The sequence below is a fragment of the Ceratotherium simum genome, chromosome 7 (genome assembly GCF_057802395.1).
Source record: "Ceratotherium simum simum isolate JZ-2026a chromosome 7, ASM5780239v1, whole genome shotgun sequence".
Classification (NCBI taxonomy): Eukaryota; Metazoa; Chordata; class Mammalia; order Perissodactyla; family Rhinocerotidae; genus Ceratotherium; species Ceratotherium simum.
The window spans coordinates 60928787-60948129 of NC_141906.1; positions in this window are offsets into that span (position 1 = coordinate 60928787).

Here is a 19343-nt window from a genome sequence, read left to right on the forward strand (position 1 = left end):
GTGCCTTCAACATGTTGCTGGCTGGCCAGCTAAGTTGAGCAGTTTTGTAAGGCTAAGCAATAAGCTGTGTTATGCACATAGTCAACGATGGCAGCTTTTTAGAGAATGCTGTTGACCTCTGATCAGGCCTGGGTCAGAGTCTAGCCACTGTGTCCTCTGGTCAACAGACTCAGCTCTTGTTCTCATCCAGAGCAGCACACATGGTAGATGCTGCCATTGAGTTTCCGTTCACACTTGACAAATGATGTACAAGAAGTCAAGCTTCCAAATTCCTTTGGTTCTGTACTAAATATGAGTTCTTGAAAGTTTGCATTTCCTGGATTCTGCTTTTCATTCTATGTCTACCTTGGCACTCTCTCTTCTTTCAGTGCTCTGCTTTTCTCCAACCCTCAGATGTTGAAACTTACCACGATTTTCCCCTTCCTTTCAATAAAATTCCAACTTTTTAAGGTATTTCCTTTGCCAATTAGAAGCAATAAAGTAATTTCTCTCTAGTTTTGCCTTATCTTAACATGCAAGATGAAGACTTTCCGTTTCTTTTCCCTTTCTTTTCTTCCATCTCTCTCTTTTTCTTTATTCCTTCTGCTCCTTCCCTTTAGCTTGTCTGCGTGTCCTTTGGCTTAGCTGTACCCGGGTTGTTTGTTAGCACTGACGGGAGTTCAGAGGGCAGGGATATATTATTGAATCTGCTTTGCACTGCATTTAACATCACATGATATCCAGCTGTGTTTTCTGGTTTGACAATGATGCCACCAGAAAACACTTTTTTTCTCCAGATGACACGTTGAACTTTTCAACTTCAAACCATCCATGCTAGATCTTTGGCAGAAACAAAGTCACATCATTTTGTGTTATTTGTGGTGGTGTCTGTTCAAATACATTAACAGATGTAGAAAAACAAAGGAAATAGACTGGGAACCACAAGGCATCTAAGGTTGTAGCAATACTGACATGTAGTTACTGAAATGACTGAAATGTAGTTATTGACTTTTTTTTTTTTGTCTAGTGTGTACTCTAAGGTAAGCTGCTGACACACGAGCAATGCTTTGGGTTAAGGTTTAAATGGTTAGGTGGCTTTATGCTAATTGCCTGTCTTTAGGCAGAAAAATTGAAAAAAAGCCCCTCCCTTTCTCCTTTGGGACATATGCTACTTTTTGAGCACAAGGCTCAAAAGTGAGCAGATGGGGGGCCGGCCTGGTGGCGCAAGCGGTTAAGTGCGTGCGCTCCACTGTGGCGGCCTGGGGTTCGCCGGTTTGGATCCTGGGTGCGCACCGATGCACCACTTGGCAAGCCATGCTGTGGCGGCGTCCCATATAAAGTAGAGGAAGATGGGCATGGATGTTAGCCCAGGGCCAGTCTTCCTTAGCAAAAAAGAGGAGGATTGGCATTGGATGTTAGCTCAGGGCTGGTCTTCCTCACAAAAAAAAAAAAAAAAGTGAGCAGACGGTGAGAAGAAAAATTACTCCTTGCTCCTGGCAATCATTCCTTCTGCCAAGGTAACCTGTGACTTAGCAAATTCTGAGATGGCTGCACTTCAGCTCCCACTTGCCCCTTTGGCTGGGTGACTTTAGTAGATGGTGTCAGTGGATTCCCTTCACTGGACAGTGCACTGGTCACCAGCTGCTTTCAACACTGATTGCTGTATCCCTCAGGGTTCCACAGAGAAACAGAACCAGTAGGATGTAGATACATAGTAGATAGATAGATAGATAGATAGATAGATAGATAGATAGATAGATGGATAGAGATTTACTGCAAGGACTGGCTTGCACGATTGTGAGGGCTGGCTGGGGAAATCTGAAATCCACAGTGCAGGCCTTCAGGAAGAGCAGGCTGCAATTCTCCGGCTGAATTTTCCCGAAACTGCTGTCCATGGGCAGAATATCATCTTCAGGAAGTCTCAGTTCTGTTTTGAAAGGCTTTCAATTGCTTGAATCAGGCCCACCCAGATTATCTAGGATAATCTTCCTTACTTAGAGTAAACTTATTAGAGACTATAATCACATCTACAAATACCTTCACAGCAACTCCGAATGTTTGAGTGGATGACTGGGGACCATAGCTTAGCCAAGTTCATGCATAAAGCTATCACACTGTTAAAGAGTCACTGTTCCCCTTCTCCAGAGAATTGCTCTCAGGTGATGGGAGCTGCCTGGCCTGGGGGGATACGCCCCCATCTCAGGAGCAGCCCACGGCCAATGCACGACTGCTATGGGGATACAAAAGGCCTACCTGCCCTCTTGCCTCAAGATGGAGACAATCTGTGGTGCAATTTATGCTCCAGAGTCTCCCATCATGAATCAGACCTAAGCTAGACTTTACCCGAGGCCACATCCTTGGTTCCTTCTCCCGCCCCATCATGCTTCCCTCACTGTTGACAGGTTTTCCCTGAGGAGCACACCCTCAGTAAATCAGGTACAGCAGAATCCCTGTCTCAGGCTCTGCTTCTTGGGAGCCTGACCTACGACAGTGCCTTTGTGTGGTGAACACACCATTTAACTATACCAGCAGCCCCGTGAGTGGGCCTCCCTTATTTTCCTTTGCATTGCCTTCCACCTCTTTCCCCCGACCTTGTTTTTCTAGAAATGCTTCCTTTATAAGGTTTAGTCTATCAATGCAATAATTCTGAGCTGGCAAAACTGTAGAATGTTCGTATGGTTAGCTACAGTTCCACTGGGCCTTAGGACAGGCCATGAGCCCTGGGCACTGGAGGCAGCTTGTAACAATTTTTTACTCCCATTGTTATTTTATTTTCTGTTATTATTCTTCCCCTCCCTCTCTCTGTGCTCCATTCCTACTTTGCTTTCTCCTGTTCTCTTCCCTGTTCCTGTTTCTAATGTCTTGGGCCTGCCAGTGGCAGCCTGTGGGCAGTGCTCAGCCCAGCCAGGAGCCCACATGTGTAAGAAGGCTGCTAACCTTTGTTCTACTGTGTAATATACTATCAACTGTTCGCAGGGCTTGTCATCACAAGAGACAGCTTACTACAGTGAAAAGAGCTGAGGACCTGGATTCCTCTATGGTACCTGGCTTTTGATTTCTGCTGATTTTAGGTCCTCTATTCTACATTTTCCCCTGTACCCCCTGCCATTGATGTACTGCTGCCTCGCTCTCTGCATTACATCAGTCCAGTGCCTGTGGCTGCCACACTTCATCCCCACCCGTCTGCCTCCTTGAATACGGCATCTGAAGCCTTCAGGGGGCAATTCCTGCTACTGCTTGTCCCGTTAGGGGCCAGGACAGGAGGTACCTGGTTCCCCTCAGACTCCAGAAAGAGAAATCTTAAGGATGAGCACTGACCGGATGGAAGTCTTATTGGGATCAAGGCCCTCAGGCTGCTTAGGCTCAAAAGCTCTTGAACACTAAACCAGTTAACGGCATATGCCATATCCTATGCCTCTATCCTTCTTGCGCCAGTGCCAAATGGAGTCCCCCAGGGTCGTCTGTCGTCTGGTGTTCTCAACCAGCTCAGCTCTTCTTGGTCCACCTTCCCTCTGTGGGTGTCCTTCCACCAAAGTTGTCTAGTGAGTTTTCTAAAATAGTATTCTCTGATTTGATCAATCTTTTGGCCCTCCATCTTCCTACACTGCCTCTCAGGGACGCCATTGGCCTTGTGGCCCTCTAAAATTGAGGAGGTTTGCCTTCATCTACATCCCTTATCTTGCAGTCAGAAATAGAGAAGTTAAGAATTTTTTTAATTCCCTACACTCTTTGTTCTGCTTTTCTTGAGACAAACAAATGTTTACACTTATTGTCAACACCCCACTACCACGGCTCCGTTGGACCTCATCACCACCTGCGTGTCCTTCCTTTGAGATTCCAAATTCTGGTTCCTTATTTTCAAGCCATAACCCCCTGATCCCCTGATCTTTCATCTTGCACACTCACTATGCCTGGTGTGTTTTTTGTCGTGGTAGTTTTTCTTTACTTCAATGCCCACAAGTGCCTTGACTCACCAGTTTCCTCCTTATCTGTTGGGGAGCCGTGTATCTGCGCCTGCTTCCGCTTTCCCCGCCTCTGCCTGGAGTCCTTAACCCATCGCTTCCGTTACTCTCAGACTAACACTCTCAAAATACCGTTTCTCTTCCATCTGTTGAATGAAGGTGGAGAAAAGCCATACAGAAGTGGGAATTGATGCTGTATGTATTCTTACATTGACACCCTCAATGTCTTTTACAACTAATGTTACGTATCCCTGGACAGTCCTCTTGTCTATTTTTCAATCACTAGCTCTTTCAAAATCACAGACAATTGCTTTTGTTCATTTAAAATAAGTTATGATTCTAACTGGGGTATTCTATGAAATTATAAGGAATATTTTCTGGATAGCCAAAGAGAAAACAGAAGCTATAAGACATGAACTCTCTCAATTTCCTGCTGCCCCCCATTTATATATTTATTATATTTATATATTTATATATTATTTATGTCATATATATACATATATTATACACATTATATTTATACATTATTATACATATGATATATACTATTTTATATATAAGATATATTATAATATCTTGTATAGTATATAAGATATAGTAACATGTATAATATACCATAAATTTGTATATTATATATTAAATTCATAAATTTATATACATTCTAAATTACCATTGCCTCATGTGCCAGAAATCATGCTTTGTGTTCGCCAAACCCCTTTTCATTTTCCTCTTCCTGGGCACATAGGAAGACAATTTTATTTTAGGGTGGGTCTTGTGACTAGATCTGGCCAAGGGACTATAAGCAGATGTGAAGTGTGTCACGAAGGCCAAAGCGTAGAACAGCAAAAAAGTGTGAGCTCTCTGCATTCTTTCTTTCCTTCTGTGGCTCCCTGGGTAGTTTGGTTTAAATGCAGTGGATGCTCTAGACAGTGTAGCTACAAGATGCTAGCAGCAGCACAAGTCCCTGGGTCACTGCTTAGGAGGGAACTGCCCTAGAGAGCCGCTGGCCCTGCAGTGGATTTTCATGAGCAAGAGTGAAACCTTTCTATATTATGCCTCTGAAATTTGGGGGTTTATTTGTTACCAACTTGATATATATATACTCTTTCTCCTCTCTTAGGTGAGAAATGTTGTACCTACCTAAGGGCTTTTTTTTTAAGACAAAATTTGCTGAACATCTACTCTGTAGTAGATACTGTAAGCAATTTTCTGAACTCATCATGCATTTTTATACTTCCATGCTTATTCTTGTGTTGTTCTCTCAGTCTAGAAAGTGTTGAGGCAGATTTGCAATCAGTCTTGGGTCAAGTCCCGATTCTATTATTTATAGGCACAACATTATCTAGATTACTTGGATTCCTCATCACTTAAAAAAATGACAATAATACCTAGTCAAGGTATTGTTTTTTAGGATTAAATAAACCAGTGTTCCAGAAGCCCTTAGTGCAGTCTTTCACTCAGAAGTTAAAATGTCTAGCAGGAACTCATTAATGACTTTTCTGTCTTTTTCTTTTCCCCTTATTAAAATCCTAGACATTCTTCAAGGCTTACCTCTAATATGACCCCTTCTTGGTTATATATTTTCCTTTGCAATCACTCAGCACAGCGTGTGCTCCTTTGTTTAGCCTTATTTCATTCTGCCTAGTATTAGAGTTATTTGTTCACACATTTTATTGCTTTCTAGTAGATTTTAAACTCTTCAAGGGCAGAGAAACCTGTCTCTTTTATCTTTGTTTTTTCTCCTTCCTCCTCACAGCACCCAGTGAGTGCCTGGCAAGTAAGAGGTACTCAATGATATTTATTAAAATGGAATGAAATGAAACCTAACAAGGTTTTGCAAATAAAATAGACTTGCCATTTCCCAGAACCTCAAAAGACATTTTGGAGAAGAGGGCAAATGAGATAGGCGAAGTGTACCCAGTGTATGCTCTCTAAATCATTAGCAAGTGTTAAAACTGAAGGTTTGTGCTGTCTAGAAGCTATGACAAGGACGATTTGCAGTTAACTAAGTTTTATGAGGAAGTCATTCGACATGGATTTTGCACAGCTCCGTTGATGACAGAGACATGCCACACAGATAGTTGACATTTTTCTCTACAGAGCTCATCCCACTCACAGCTCTGGACTCAGAGCTTAACTTAGCTTGCATAATGCCTGTCAGATGAGAGAAAGCTGCAACTTAAAAGTCTCAGAAAACAGTGAAAGACAGAACGAGACATACAAAGGCATTTTGGCTTTCATTGTCTTTTCACAGCTTTGACCATAAGGTTTAAAAATAATTGCAATGGCAAAGATTTAGATATTTAGGAGAAAACAGAAGTAACGTGTTGTTAAGTGTTTGCTGCCGTTCTTTTTGAATGTCATGACTATTATTGAAATATTTCATGGAATTATGGTTAGAATAATTTTTAAAGTTCAGTTGTAATAGAAGAATGATAAAATACATTATAGTCCCTTAATTCAAAGGAATATTATGAGACAATTTAAAAATCACATTTTTGCAGGATATTTATTAATTGAGAAAAGGGTTAGAAGCAGCAGATTATCAAACAGGAGCAACCCAATTAAATACATATGTCTCAAAAAGTATGCATGTACATATGTATAGAGAAAGCCTGGAAAGAAATACATCAAAACACTAATATGTGTTCTTTTAAGTTTTTGGCTGACAGTATTATGGATAATTTTGATTTTTTTGTATGTGCTTTTCTGTATCTCACTTTAAATTCCTATAGAATTTCCTCCTAACTTTTCCCTTATTTCTGCTGCAATAACAGAAGAAATCAGAAAACAAAAAACAATTTGACTTAACGTAATAGCTTACATTTAGGTAGTTGTTATGGGTTAGGCACACTTCTAAGCATTTTTTTTCTTATCTTATTTCATTTCCATAAAAATCTTGCTATTATTTATATTTATTTACCAGATGAGGGAATTAAGGCGTGGAAAAGTTAAGGAAAATGCTCATGGTAATGCCTGTAGTAGGTGGCAGAGCTCAGATTTAACATCAGCTAACTCACTTCAGAGCTGAGCTCATAACATTAGACTCAAGGCAACTCCTAGGATGCAGGGAGGGGAGGGGAGGTTTGCAGTGACATGTGCTGTGTCGTTTTGGGGAAACCGTATTCCTAACCCAGCCCATTGAGAGCAGTGAGGAAGACTCGGGACTGATCTTGGAATGGAGGAAAAAGGGTCTCTTAATTAACAGGGCAGTAGGGTTGCCTGGAAATACCAGCCCAAACTTCAAACCCCATTTTCATCTAGAACAAGCTCTCAACTTTTGAGGGCCTGAATGATGACTACAGAATTTGAAAGTCTTTGAAGGTTTTTGACTGGAGAATAGCAGTCAACTCTGGTTTTTTTTTAAATAATAAAAATGCATTTAATTTGCAATGTGTGTTACAGTAAAAGGGTCAATACCTTTAATATATATAAAGTTCTTCCAAATCAACAAGAATAAAAATCAATAGAAAAATTAAAAAGTACAAGAACAGCCGATTAAAAAGAACGTGTATGACCAGAAAGCCAGGAAAAAATAATTAATCTTTCTCATTAAGAATTTCAAAATTAAACAATAGAATGTGATACCTATTTCTTTTTTTTATTGAGACATAATTGACATACAACATTGTATTAGTTTTAGGTGTACAACATAATGATTTGATATATGAATATAATGCAAAATGGCTACCACAATAAGTTTAGTTAACATCCATCACCACACACATTTACAATTTTTTTAAACTCTGTTCTATTCAACAAACATTATTTGAGAATGTATCATGGGGACAAGGCTCCATGCAAGTGATTTTGAAAGCTAGATTGGAGTGATGTGAAGCTGGAGGCTAACACGACTTATTCAGATAAGGTCCTGAGCTTAGGAGAGAGGTCAGGTCAGGCTTAGTGCACAGATAAGAATGGTAACTGCCATCTGTATGCTGCCTTTCAGTTTCCAATGTGATTTCTTTAACTGTTTTATTTATTTTTATTTTATCCACCTAGGAACCTTACAAAATGGAAAGACAAGCAGCATTTACCAAGTACTCGCTATATGCTAGGCACTATACTAGAACTAGTGCTCATTCTGGCTCATCTAACCTCCTTAAAAGCTCTTTTCAGGAGGTCTTCATTACATATTGGTAACTGAAGCTCAGAAGAGTGAATTAACTTCTACATGGTCCCATGTTGTGAGCTATGGAACCCCCCCGAGTCCACATGCAGAGTTCTGTCCATTACACCCCCTACACGGGCTCTGGGTCACCTAAGGCTGATGTATTGGAACAGATGTCTTTCTACAAGAAAGATTTTCTTAACCAACTTGGTACATCTTTCAGCTCTTTTCCCACCTATAAAAGGACTTCCAGTCCTAGCTACCTGGCAGATTCTCAGAAAAATCTCTCCCACTATTCATCATCTGGGTCAGGATCCACATGATACTTTTATGGCCCCTGGTGCAGGCCTTAGGCCTTGGATTTAATTTTTCCTCTTCATTAGCCTCCATTGGAATTGGGCTCAGCAAAGTTCAGTGCATGGACTGCTGCTTGTTTTTATAAATAAAGTTTTATTGAAATACAGCCATGTTCATTTGTGAATGTATATGTATGGCTGCTTTCATGCTACAATGGCAGAGTTAAATAGCTGCCACAGAGACTAGCCTTCAAAGGCCTAAAATATTTATTGTCTGGCCCTTTGCAGAAAAAACTTATCATAATATGCTTTGTTATATTATCTACCCGGGTCCTTTGTTGCTCTTCCTCCTGGATGCTACTTTAGTTCAGTTCTAATCTTTGTTCTATGCCTGTCATCATTAAGCCAGCCCTGTCCACTCCCTGCCCCACCCCATACTTTGCCTTGGACATGAGTTTGAGGAAAAGACAGAAAGATAGCTCTGGCTTCAGAGAAATCCACGATTTTAAGAGAAGAAGAAAAATAGAAATGTCAGAAAACAGGGTTGCAGAGCCTAACAGAAGCCAACAGACAGATTTCAAAACAAAACCAAGCATTTAATGGGTCTAGAGTTGAAGACAAAGTTGAGAAAAATGAGAAATGAGAAAAGGCTATTGAATTTGACCACTAGCAGGTCACTGGTGACCTTTGGAACTGTAGTGTCAGTTGAGTGACCTGGGTGGAAACCAAATTTCCGGCAGCAAAGAAGATAATGACTTGGATTTCCAGAATGGACTTTGTATTACTGGCTGAGGAGGTCAGCACTTCCTGCCTGACTAATTTCTCATGGGCAATTTTGTGATTCTGTTTCCTTATTTAACTTCTCCACACATTAAGAAGAGCTAGTTAGGCTCATCATTCGTAATCAAGCAGCTGCTGCAGATGGAGGATCTCAACAGCCACAATCCACACACTAGCACAGTATCTCTAACTGAGTCTTTGGTTTGTCTTAACTTTTCTTTTCCCCCTTTTGTTGAAAGTGTGGAGATATAGCTTTTGCCCTGGTCTGTGCTCCTTGAATCCCTGATAGCAGAAGCTGTGGAACGTTAATGAGGTCACGTCTTTGCTGGTGGACAGAGAGATCAATGGCTTTCAGGTGTTAATGAGATGTCTTCAAAATTTATGCCCATTGTTAGAGAGCTGATGGCTCCCTGATGAACTGTTAGACCTTTTTTAAAAGTGAACAACCAAAGGCATTTTTCAGCCTTGCATAAATTTCAGTCATCAGGCTTGGATACTCAGTAAATGTGGCAGAAATTCAAGCCATCTCAATCATGAATTTCCTCCTCTCCACCTTCAAACTTTCATGTTTCTAACCTCAAAGAGAATAGTTCCTCTTCCTCCCCAACTGTGACCCCAATTCCTATCACCTCCTCCAAGCATTCATCCATCATTTATCCCATCTCTTCAATATTTTTAACTTCTTTTCCAATGCTTCTTCTCTTCAATCTACAAATATATTTAAGCTGCTCTCCTCCTAAGAAAAATTTCTCACTTGATCCTGCTTTTCTCTGAAGCTATTGCACTCTATGACACAACTCCTCTTTTACTTTAAAACTTTTTGAAGGAGAACACTAAACTTTATGTACTATATCCTCACCATTTTCTCTCCTTCATCCAACAGGTTTAGGCCCCATCTTGCTGTTGAAAATACTCTGCAAAGGTCACTAATGATCTCCCCACTGCCAAATTCATTGACCTCTGCTTAGTCTTCTCCTGCTTGGCCTCTCAAGCCTTCTTGTCCCCTTCCTCACACTCTCTCCGAGTATGTCCTGGGGGTCAAATGTTTTCTGGTTCTTCTCCCTCTCTGATCACTTGCTTCTGAGTCATTTTGTGAAATCCTGTTTCTCTGTCTATTCTTTAATGCTGAGGTTTCTCGGATTTCTGTTCTAGGCTTTCTTTTCTTTCTTATTTCTCAAATTCTTCCTTGGATCCTTCATCCGCATTAATGAGTTCACCTATCTTCCAAATGCTCAAGTAACTCCCAAATTTGTATCCTTAATCTTTCCCTCTCTCCTGAGCTCTAGACCAGTGGTATCTAATAGCACTCTCTGCAGCGAGGGAAATGCTTTTCTGCACTGTGTGACACAGTGACCACTAGCCACACATAGCTACAGAGCACTTGAAATGTGGCTAGTGTGATGAATTGAATTTTTAGTTTTATTTAAGTTGAACAAATTTCAATTTCAATTTCAGTAGCCACATGTGGCTAGCAACTACTGTATTTGACAACACTGCTAAAGACCCTCTGATTTCAATCCCCTATTAGATATCTCCTTTTAATTTTTCCTCTTAACATATCCCAAACCAAAAATGGTGAGGATATAGTACACAGAATTTAGTGTTCTCTTTCAAAAATTTTTAAAGTAAAAGAAGAGTTGTTTTATAATCCACCTGTGACACAAACCAATGTTGCAATGGCAGCTGCTAATCCTTCACTTTTCCTGCTCCTTAAAGACTAACCAATAGTTTTTTCTATTCTTCCTCACTCTCTAGTGGTTTGAGGAGCAACTATATTGTGTACGTAGATTGACTAATGCATACATAGCCAGAAGCCATTTTGAGGGATAGCCTTCCAGTTCTGCTAAAACCATGAAACTGACCTTAAGAAAGAATCACCTTAGAGTTGCCAGTGTCAGAGCCAAGAGCTCCTCATGTCATTTCATTCACAGGGCACCAGCCTCTGATGTTATTCCCAATTCTGAGGTCCAATGTAGAATTCAAAACATCCACATGGCACAGAAAGAATCAAGAATGCTCGGAGGAACCTCGAGAATCCACCAAGGTGAGGCTCATGTCTCCATCTTCAGTTGATGTTGCTGTTTTCATTGCTTGTCCTCGTAGTTAAAAGTCAGAAATACTCTCTTGTTTAAGTGATGAGGATCAGTATTTTTACTTTTGCTTTCAGCACACTCATGAAGAGAGTCAGACCTCATGATGTGGAGGACAAAGGCCAGTGTGTAGCTTGTGGCCATCTGGACAGGATGTGGTAGAAGAGAGTGTCCTCTTAAATTAAAGCCTCTCTATGGATCACAAAGTGATACTCTTCTCTCTTGCCTGAATTATTTTAATAATCTAATTAATCTTCTTACCTCTGGCCTTCTCTTCTACGATCCATCAACATACTGCCCTATTTGTCTAATAAAATACAATTCTTCTCTAGTTTTTCGTGATTAAAAGATAAAGTCCTGGGCTGGCCCCACGGCTTAGTGGTTAAGTGCGCGCGCTCCTCTACTGGCAGCCCGGGTTCGGATCCCGGGCGCGCACCGACGCATCACTTCTCTGGACATGCTGAGGCCGCGTCCCACATACAGCAACTAGAAGGATGTGCAGCTATGACATACAACTCTCTACTGGGGCTTTGGGGATTAAAAAAAGGAGGAGGATTGGCAATAGATGGTAGCTCAGAGCCAGTCTTCCTCAGCAAAAAGAGGAGGATTGGCATGGATGTTAGCTCAGGGCTGATCTTCCCCCCACCCCAAAAAAAAAGATAAAGTCCTAAATTTTCAAACAGCGTACAAGATTCTTAATAATCTGACCCTTACTTTAGTGATGGCCCCAATTCATACCCTTTCTCTCACATACCCAATGCCATGGAGTTTCAGGCATTTGCCAAAACTCAAGGTTGATTCCCTTGCCTGGATCAGGCCTAAATGAACCATGAGAAAGAGATTTTGGGAGCCCAGACGTACTTAGAAATCAGTCAAATTTTTCGTTTTACCTTTAGTCACTATCTCAAATAATATTGCACAATAAATATTCAGATAATGTCAGTTTCAGCTCTTTGCTTGTGAGATTTATTCTTTTTATTTTTAGTTTGTCAAATGTCAGAGCATACTGGACCCTCCTTCTTTCCAACCCACAAGAAGTTTTGCCCCAACCCAGATGTGTGCTTCAGTGAGGAGAAGTGTAGTAATTCTTTATTTATGTCCTGAAAAAGATATGATTGACTATTGTGAGGTCTAATCATAACTTGATTCTTCACAGGAAGTGTTTCAGTAGGCACATCACTCCTATTCTTCCACAGAAACGGGAAGCAACAAGCTGGGACAACTTTTGGAAGGAGAGAACCTCTCATAGGAACAATGCAAGGTTACAACATCGATTTGTTGGGTTACAAGTGATTTTTATTTTTTAATTCTTTTTTTGAAAATGGATATGCAGATCTTGGTGCAATATACTTATTAGTAACAGGCTTTAAATTTCATTCTTTTTACATAAAGGAAAAAAATTATTAAAATGTGATGAGTCTCAGGGGATCAGGCTTTTTGGGCACATGGAGGGGAATCTGACCAAAGGTCTCCTATCTTGTCTGAACACACTAAATTATTCTTGATCTTCTAAATACAATGCTCATCCATGCTTATGTGCTTGCTGTTCCCTATCTTAATGCTCTTCTTTTTCTTCTGCCCTTGGCAAATTACCTTCCATCCTCAATGATGCTGTTCACACATCTCCTCACTGATTCCTTCCACTGAATTTCCATAGAGCCTTGTATTGGCCTCTCTACTAGTAAAATGCTCACCATATTGTACTCAAGTTATGTTTAATATTTCTGATTTCTATTAGACTGTGAGCTCTTGATATGAAAATCAAAGACAGTACAAAAAACAGGAAAGAAAAGACTACAGACCAGTATCCTTCATGAATACAGATGTAAAAATCCTTAACAAATGTAAAAGCATTAACAAACAGAATAAAGCAATATAGAAAAAGAATTACACACCACGATCAAGTGGAATTTATTCCAGAGATGTAAGGTTGTTTCAGCATTCAAAAATCAATTAATGTAATCCACCACATTAAGAGGCTAAAGAAGAAAAATGATATCAATTGATAGAGAAATAGCATTTGACAAAATTAAACACCAATTCATAATAAAAAAAAACTCTCAGAAAATTATAAATAGAGAACTTCCTCGACTTAATAAAGAGCATGTGCCAAAAACCTATAACTAATGTTATACTTAATGGTGAAAGGCTGAATGCTTTTCCCCTAAGATCAAAAACAAGGCAAGGAAGTCTGTTCTCACCACTTTTATTCAACATACTACTGGAAGTCCTAGTCAGTGAAATAAGGCATTAAAAGGAAATAAAAGGCATACAAATCAGAAAGAAAAAGAAACTGCCTCTGTTTTCAGATGACATGATTGTCTATGTAGAAAATCCGAAAGAACCTATGAAACAACCCCTAGAACTAATACATGAATTCAGCAAGGTTACAAAATGCAAGATAAATATACAAAAAAAAATTGTATTTCTATGTACCAGCAATGAACATGTGGACACTAAAATTAAAAATGCAGTGCCATTTACAATTACAAAGAAAAGGAAAGAAAGAAAGATCAAATTCTGAGGTGTAAATCTAACAAAACTTGTATAGGATATATATATTGAAAAAAACAAAATGCTGATAAAAGAAATTAAATAAAATCTAAGCAAATGAAGAGACATATTGTATTCATGGATTTAAAGGCCCGATATAGTATGTCAATTATCCACAAATTGATTTACAAATGTGATATAATTCCTATTAAATCCCAGCAAGATATTTTGCAGATGTAGAAGACTATTCTAAAATTTATATGGAGAGGCAAAGGAAGCAGAATAGTTAAAACAATTTTTAAAAATAAAAATAAAGTGGGAGGAATTTCAAGACATTATGTAATTTCAAGTCTCATATAGTTACAATAATCAAGACTGTGTAGTATTGGCAGAGGGATAGACACATGGATCAATCGAGGAGAATAAAGAACTGAGAAATAAACCCATATAAATATGTCCAACTGATTTGTAACAGTCACAAAAGCACTTCAATGGAGGAAAGAGCCTTTTCAAGAAATGGTGCTAGAGCTATTGAGCATCCAGAGGCAAAGAAATGAACCTTGAACTAAGTCTCACACCTTATACAAAAAATTAACTCAAAATGGGTCATGGACTTAAATGTAAAACATAAGACCTAAAACTTCAGAAACAGACTCTTAGGAAGGGTAGGAGGGATCAAAGACCTTAAGATTAAATGCTACTTCAGTTTGGAAAATAGTTTCTCAAAAAGCTAATCATAGAGTCACTATACAAACTAGCAATTCTACTCTCAGGATTCTATCCAAAAGAATCAAAGCACATGTTCACACAAAAACTCTTATGTGAATGTTAATAGCAGCATTACTCCTAATAGCCAAAAGGTAGGAATGACCCAAATGTTCATCAATTGATGATAGATAAACGAAACGTGGTATATCCATAAAATGGAATATCGTTCAGCTATAAAAAGGAATGAAGTGGAGATAACATGCTATGACATGGATTAAGCTTGAAAACATAAAGTTAAATGAAAAAAGCTAGACACAAAGGTCACATATTGTATGAAATATCCAGAATAGGAAAATCCATAGAGACAGAAAATTGATTAGTGTTTGTCAGGGGGTTGGGGGAGGGAGGGAAAAATGGAGAGTGACTACTAAATTGGTACGGGGTTTCTTTTAGAGAGGGTAAAAATGTTCCAGAATTTAGCAGTAAATTCTGTAGTGATGATGGTGGTACCACCTTGTGAATGTACTAAGAAAAAGTGAATTGTATACTTTATAAGGATGAATTTTATGATATATGAATTATATTTCAAAAGAAACCCCTCTACATATCCAACTACCATATAACCCAGCAATTTTACTCTTGGTCATTTATCCCAGAGAAATGAAAACTTATAGTCACAAAAAAACTGTACACGAGTACTCATAATAGCTTTATTCTAATAGCCAAAACTGGAAACTGGAAAAACACCATAGATGTTTTTCTGTGAGTGAATGGTTAATCCATTCACTGTGGTACATTCATACCATGGAATACTACTAGCTATAAAATGAGACAAAGTATTGATATGATCATCCACCTGGATGAAATGCCAGAGAATTATGCCTAGTGAAAAAAAAGCCAATCCCCAAAGCTTTTGTACTGTATAATTTCATCTATATAACATTATTGTAATGACAAAATTATAGAAATGAGAATATATTAGTGATTGGCAAAGGTTAAGAATGGGGAACGGAGGTGTGGAGGAAAATGGGTACGACTATGAAAGGCTAATAAGTAGGATGGTTGTGGTGATGGAAATATTCTGTATCTTGACTGCATCAATCTCAATATCCAGGTTGTGATATTGCACTATAGTTTTGCAAGATATTACCACTGGGAGAAACTAGGTAAAGGGTACATGGAATCTCTCTGCACTATTTCTTACAATTGCATGTAAATCTACAGTTAACCTAAAATAATAAGTTTAATTAAAAAAAAAAACTCTGAAATTGGCTTCTGGAGGTATTCGCTAATTAAAACTCAATAGAAGTACTAGAAGATCCTAAGCTATAACTGTGGCCCTTAGATTATCTGTAGAAATAACCCAGCCTGAAAGAAAACATCAGTGAGATTGCACATTTACTGAGCAGGAGCCGTCTGGGAATACGAGAAGAGGAGAATCAAGTCAAACGGATCTCCTAGCGTTAGGGTGTATTTTGCCAGAGAGTTTAGCTCACGGGAAAAGTTCAAAACTCCAGGGAGGATCATCTGACCTTGGAAAAGCGTATTTAATGGGCAGTTTTATATGTCAACTTGGCAAGGCTACAGTCCCCACTTATTCATTTAAACACTAATCTAGGTGTTACTGTGCAGGCATTTTGCAGAAAAAATTAACGTTCATAACCAGTTGACTCTAAGTGAGGAGATTATTTTAAATAATCTGGGTGGGCCTGATTCAAGCAGTTGAAAGGCCTTAAGAGCAGAACTGAGGCTTACCTGAAGAAGAAGAAATTCTGCCTGTGATTGCAGTTTCGGCTCATGCCAGAGAGTTCCAGACTGCCCTCTCTGATGGCCTGCCCTACAGATTGTGAATTTGCCTAGCCAGCCCCTACAATTGCATAAGCCAAGTCCATGCAATAAATGTCTTAATATATATCTTCATATATGTGTTGTGTGCAATAAATCTCTTACTATATATAATATATTCCTCCCCCCCTTCTCTGGTGGAAGCCTGAATGATGCAAGGGCTTATTGCATTTAAAAACAAAAACAAAACTCTTTTCTCATCTAGTAAACTCCAGAAATGTTTTGAACACAATTATGCAGCCTCAAATTTTATTATGTCACAGCTTTCATTTATTTGCTGGGAGCCTAAGAGTTATGGTAAAACTCTAAACTCCTACAGTCAATTAGAAAATGATGGAGCTAAGTTTCTGCCCCTAAATTTAGAGACCAAAAGGGAGTGAATTGTCTGACCTTCAATTTTGATGACACATTATCAGGCTAGGAGATAGAGGCTGTCTTCATTGTCAAAAATAAATTTCTCTCTCTCTCTCTTTTTCTCTCTTTCTTTCTTATACTTATCAAACTTTCACAAACTTCCACTGAAACTTGGCTAAGTGTCAGGCAAGGTGCTAGATACTGAGATTACAAACACAAATGAGCTGAATCCTATCTTCTTTCAAGGAACTACTCATGATCTCTTACGGAAGAAACAAACATAATTGACTAGTATAAAGAATGCCTTACCTTAAGGAAAGAGATTAGTCTTTATCATCTTTATAGTTTCATTTCCCATTTTGGGGTGGGATGGAGGACATCCATGACATATCATTTGTTCATGATTTTAAGGAATCTTTGAATTATTTAAACTGCATGCCCAATAGCACGCTTGACATCAAAGAACAAACTGTAGTAAATTCTTTTGAGTTGTTAACAATCTTTACTCATGAACTAACTATGCGTTCCCTGCTGATAACATTAGGTAATTTATTTCACTAAAGTAAAATTTCCGGAATTATTCCCTACTGACAGCTTCTCTGTCCTTTTTTTCTGCACAGGCAGAACATGAAAATCTAATCATACTTTGTCACACAATGTAGTGCTAAGTTCATACTTTAGATGGCAAAGTAGTGGGCTCTGTGACATACAACCTTTTTAGGTTTTGATTTTAGATTTATTGTAACTACAGAAACTCTATCTGCTGTTCAAAAATGACTTTATGTTTTTGTTTTTGTTATTGTATTTCTCATGTGATTTTTAAACTAGCGGAAGAGTTACTTTTCCTTTGCCAGGTTTGTTATCAAAGTAAAGACATTATAGCTTTTATTAGGAGTCCTGACTTTAATTTACTCGTTTAGGGTCTTTTCAGAGCAATTATTCATGGTGGTTAAGAGGATGGCTTTAGGGACAGTGTGGCAGGCTTACACCACTTAGGGATAGTAATAGCAAGTTGGTGAGGATTACATGCAGAGACCATGTAAAGAGCTTAGAAACACACCTAGCACACAATGTGTACCTGTGAATCTTAGCTATGGTTCTATTATCCCAGAAGTATTGTGGAAGTACCCATCTTGGTTATATCATGTGGGCCATATGACACTAACAAGTAGATGGAGTTTGTAGGAAGACAGGCAGCTTATCATTGCCAACAAATATGTTGACTGTGTAATCTTATCTAGTCTTTAAAAATACCCTCTACAGAAATATAGCACTCATCATTTTTAGAGCATTCCCTTCCTCATTATCTGCTTTACTTATCATAAAGACACTGACAAGGTCTACAAAGTCATGCCTAGTTCTCCATTTCACAGAGAAGTTGTTCTCCAAGAAACGAATGGATGTTTTCAAGATCAAAATCTCAAATATGAAAGAGCTTAAACTGGAACTCTAGTTCTTTTGAGTCTACATGTTTCCATCATATCTCATTTATTTAGTCTAAATCAAGAATTCCTGTTCTTTGAAAACTAAGAACTTGAGTCTAATAAAAACAACCCCATTTTTCAGTAACTTCGTTTCTAATATGCTTCACCAAAGAGTGGAGATATATAGTCTGCATCTCTTGGGAATTGTTCGGGTTAAACCTGCCTGAGATGCACTCCCTCTTCTGCACAAGCAGCTCTGTCATTTTGTCTTTCAAGACACAACTCAATGCTCATATCTTCTGTAAAGGCCTCTTTAATCACCCTAGTTGAACCTCTACTGTTCTTTTGTCAATTCAACTCCCTGGGCATTTATGCTATGCTCCCTTTTGTTGTTATTTACCTTTTTAAGCTTATGCCAGTACCTGGTTCAAACAGGTGCATAGTTATTTGATGGTGATGATGGTGATAATGATAGTAATACCTACTATAATCTCTCCAGTTAACCTCATTGGTGTTCTCTCCACGGCTGTGATCCTGGACAGTAGCAATCACTTCGTCACTGATCATTCACCTATTCACTTGTATTCACTCATTTTACCAATATTTTCTGAAAGTCTACTACATACTAGACTCTCTCTTGTTACTAGGGTTATGAAGACAAAGAAGGCCTGAACTCGGGGACTTACATTCTAATAGAAGAGACAGACCTATAAACAAATACAGTCAATGACCTATTGCAAGTGCTATAATAGGAATATTATTGGGATGGCAAAAATGAAGGAAAGATTTCTAAGTTATTTATGAGGGGAGAGGTGGGTTCAAGAAAAACTTCAGAGAAGAGGTGGGGTTTGAACCAAGTTTTAAAAGGTGAGTAAGTAGAACAAACCTACTTATGTCTGCTTTTTTCTGCTATTGCCAGCAAATATGTTCCAAGGCACGACTAGACCACTAGTTTAAAGTGCCCGGAGCTGAAACTGAACTGGAGATTTTGACCTTCAACGATTGGAGTGGGAGGTAATGACATGATCTAATTTAAAGAAACAAATTACCTGTTATTTGGAGAAGTTACTGTGAAATGACCTGGAATTGTATTGAGATCACTGTGGCCTGCTCATTCAGAAGAGAGGCCTCATCTCTGCCACTCTGGGAATTCTAAAGAGCTCATAAAGAAAAACAGACTTGCTCTGCATGTGGGACTTTGAGAAAAATGGTGTGTAGATATGTCTCATGGTACACTAGTAGGCCAAATCCCTACATAACTAATATTTTATTCAACAGATTTATTGACCACCTACTCTGTG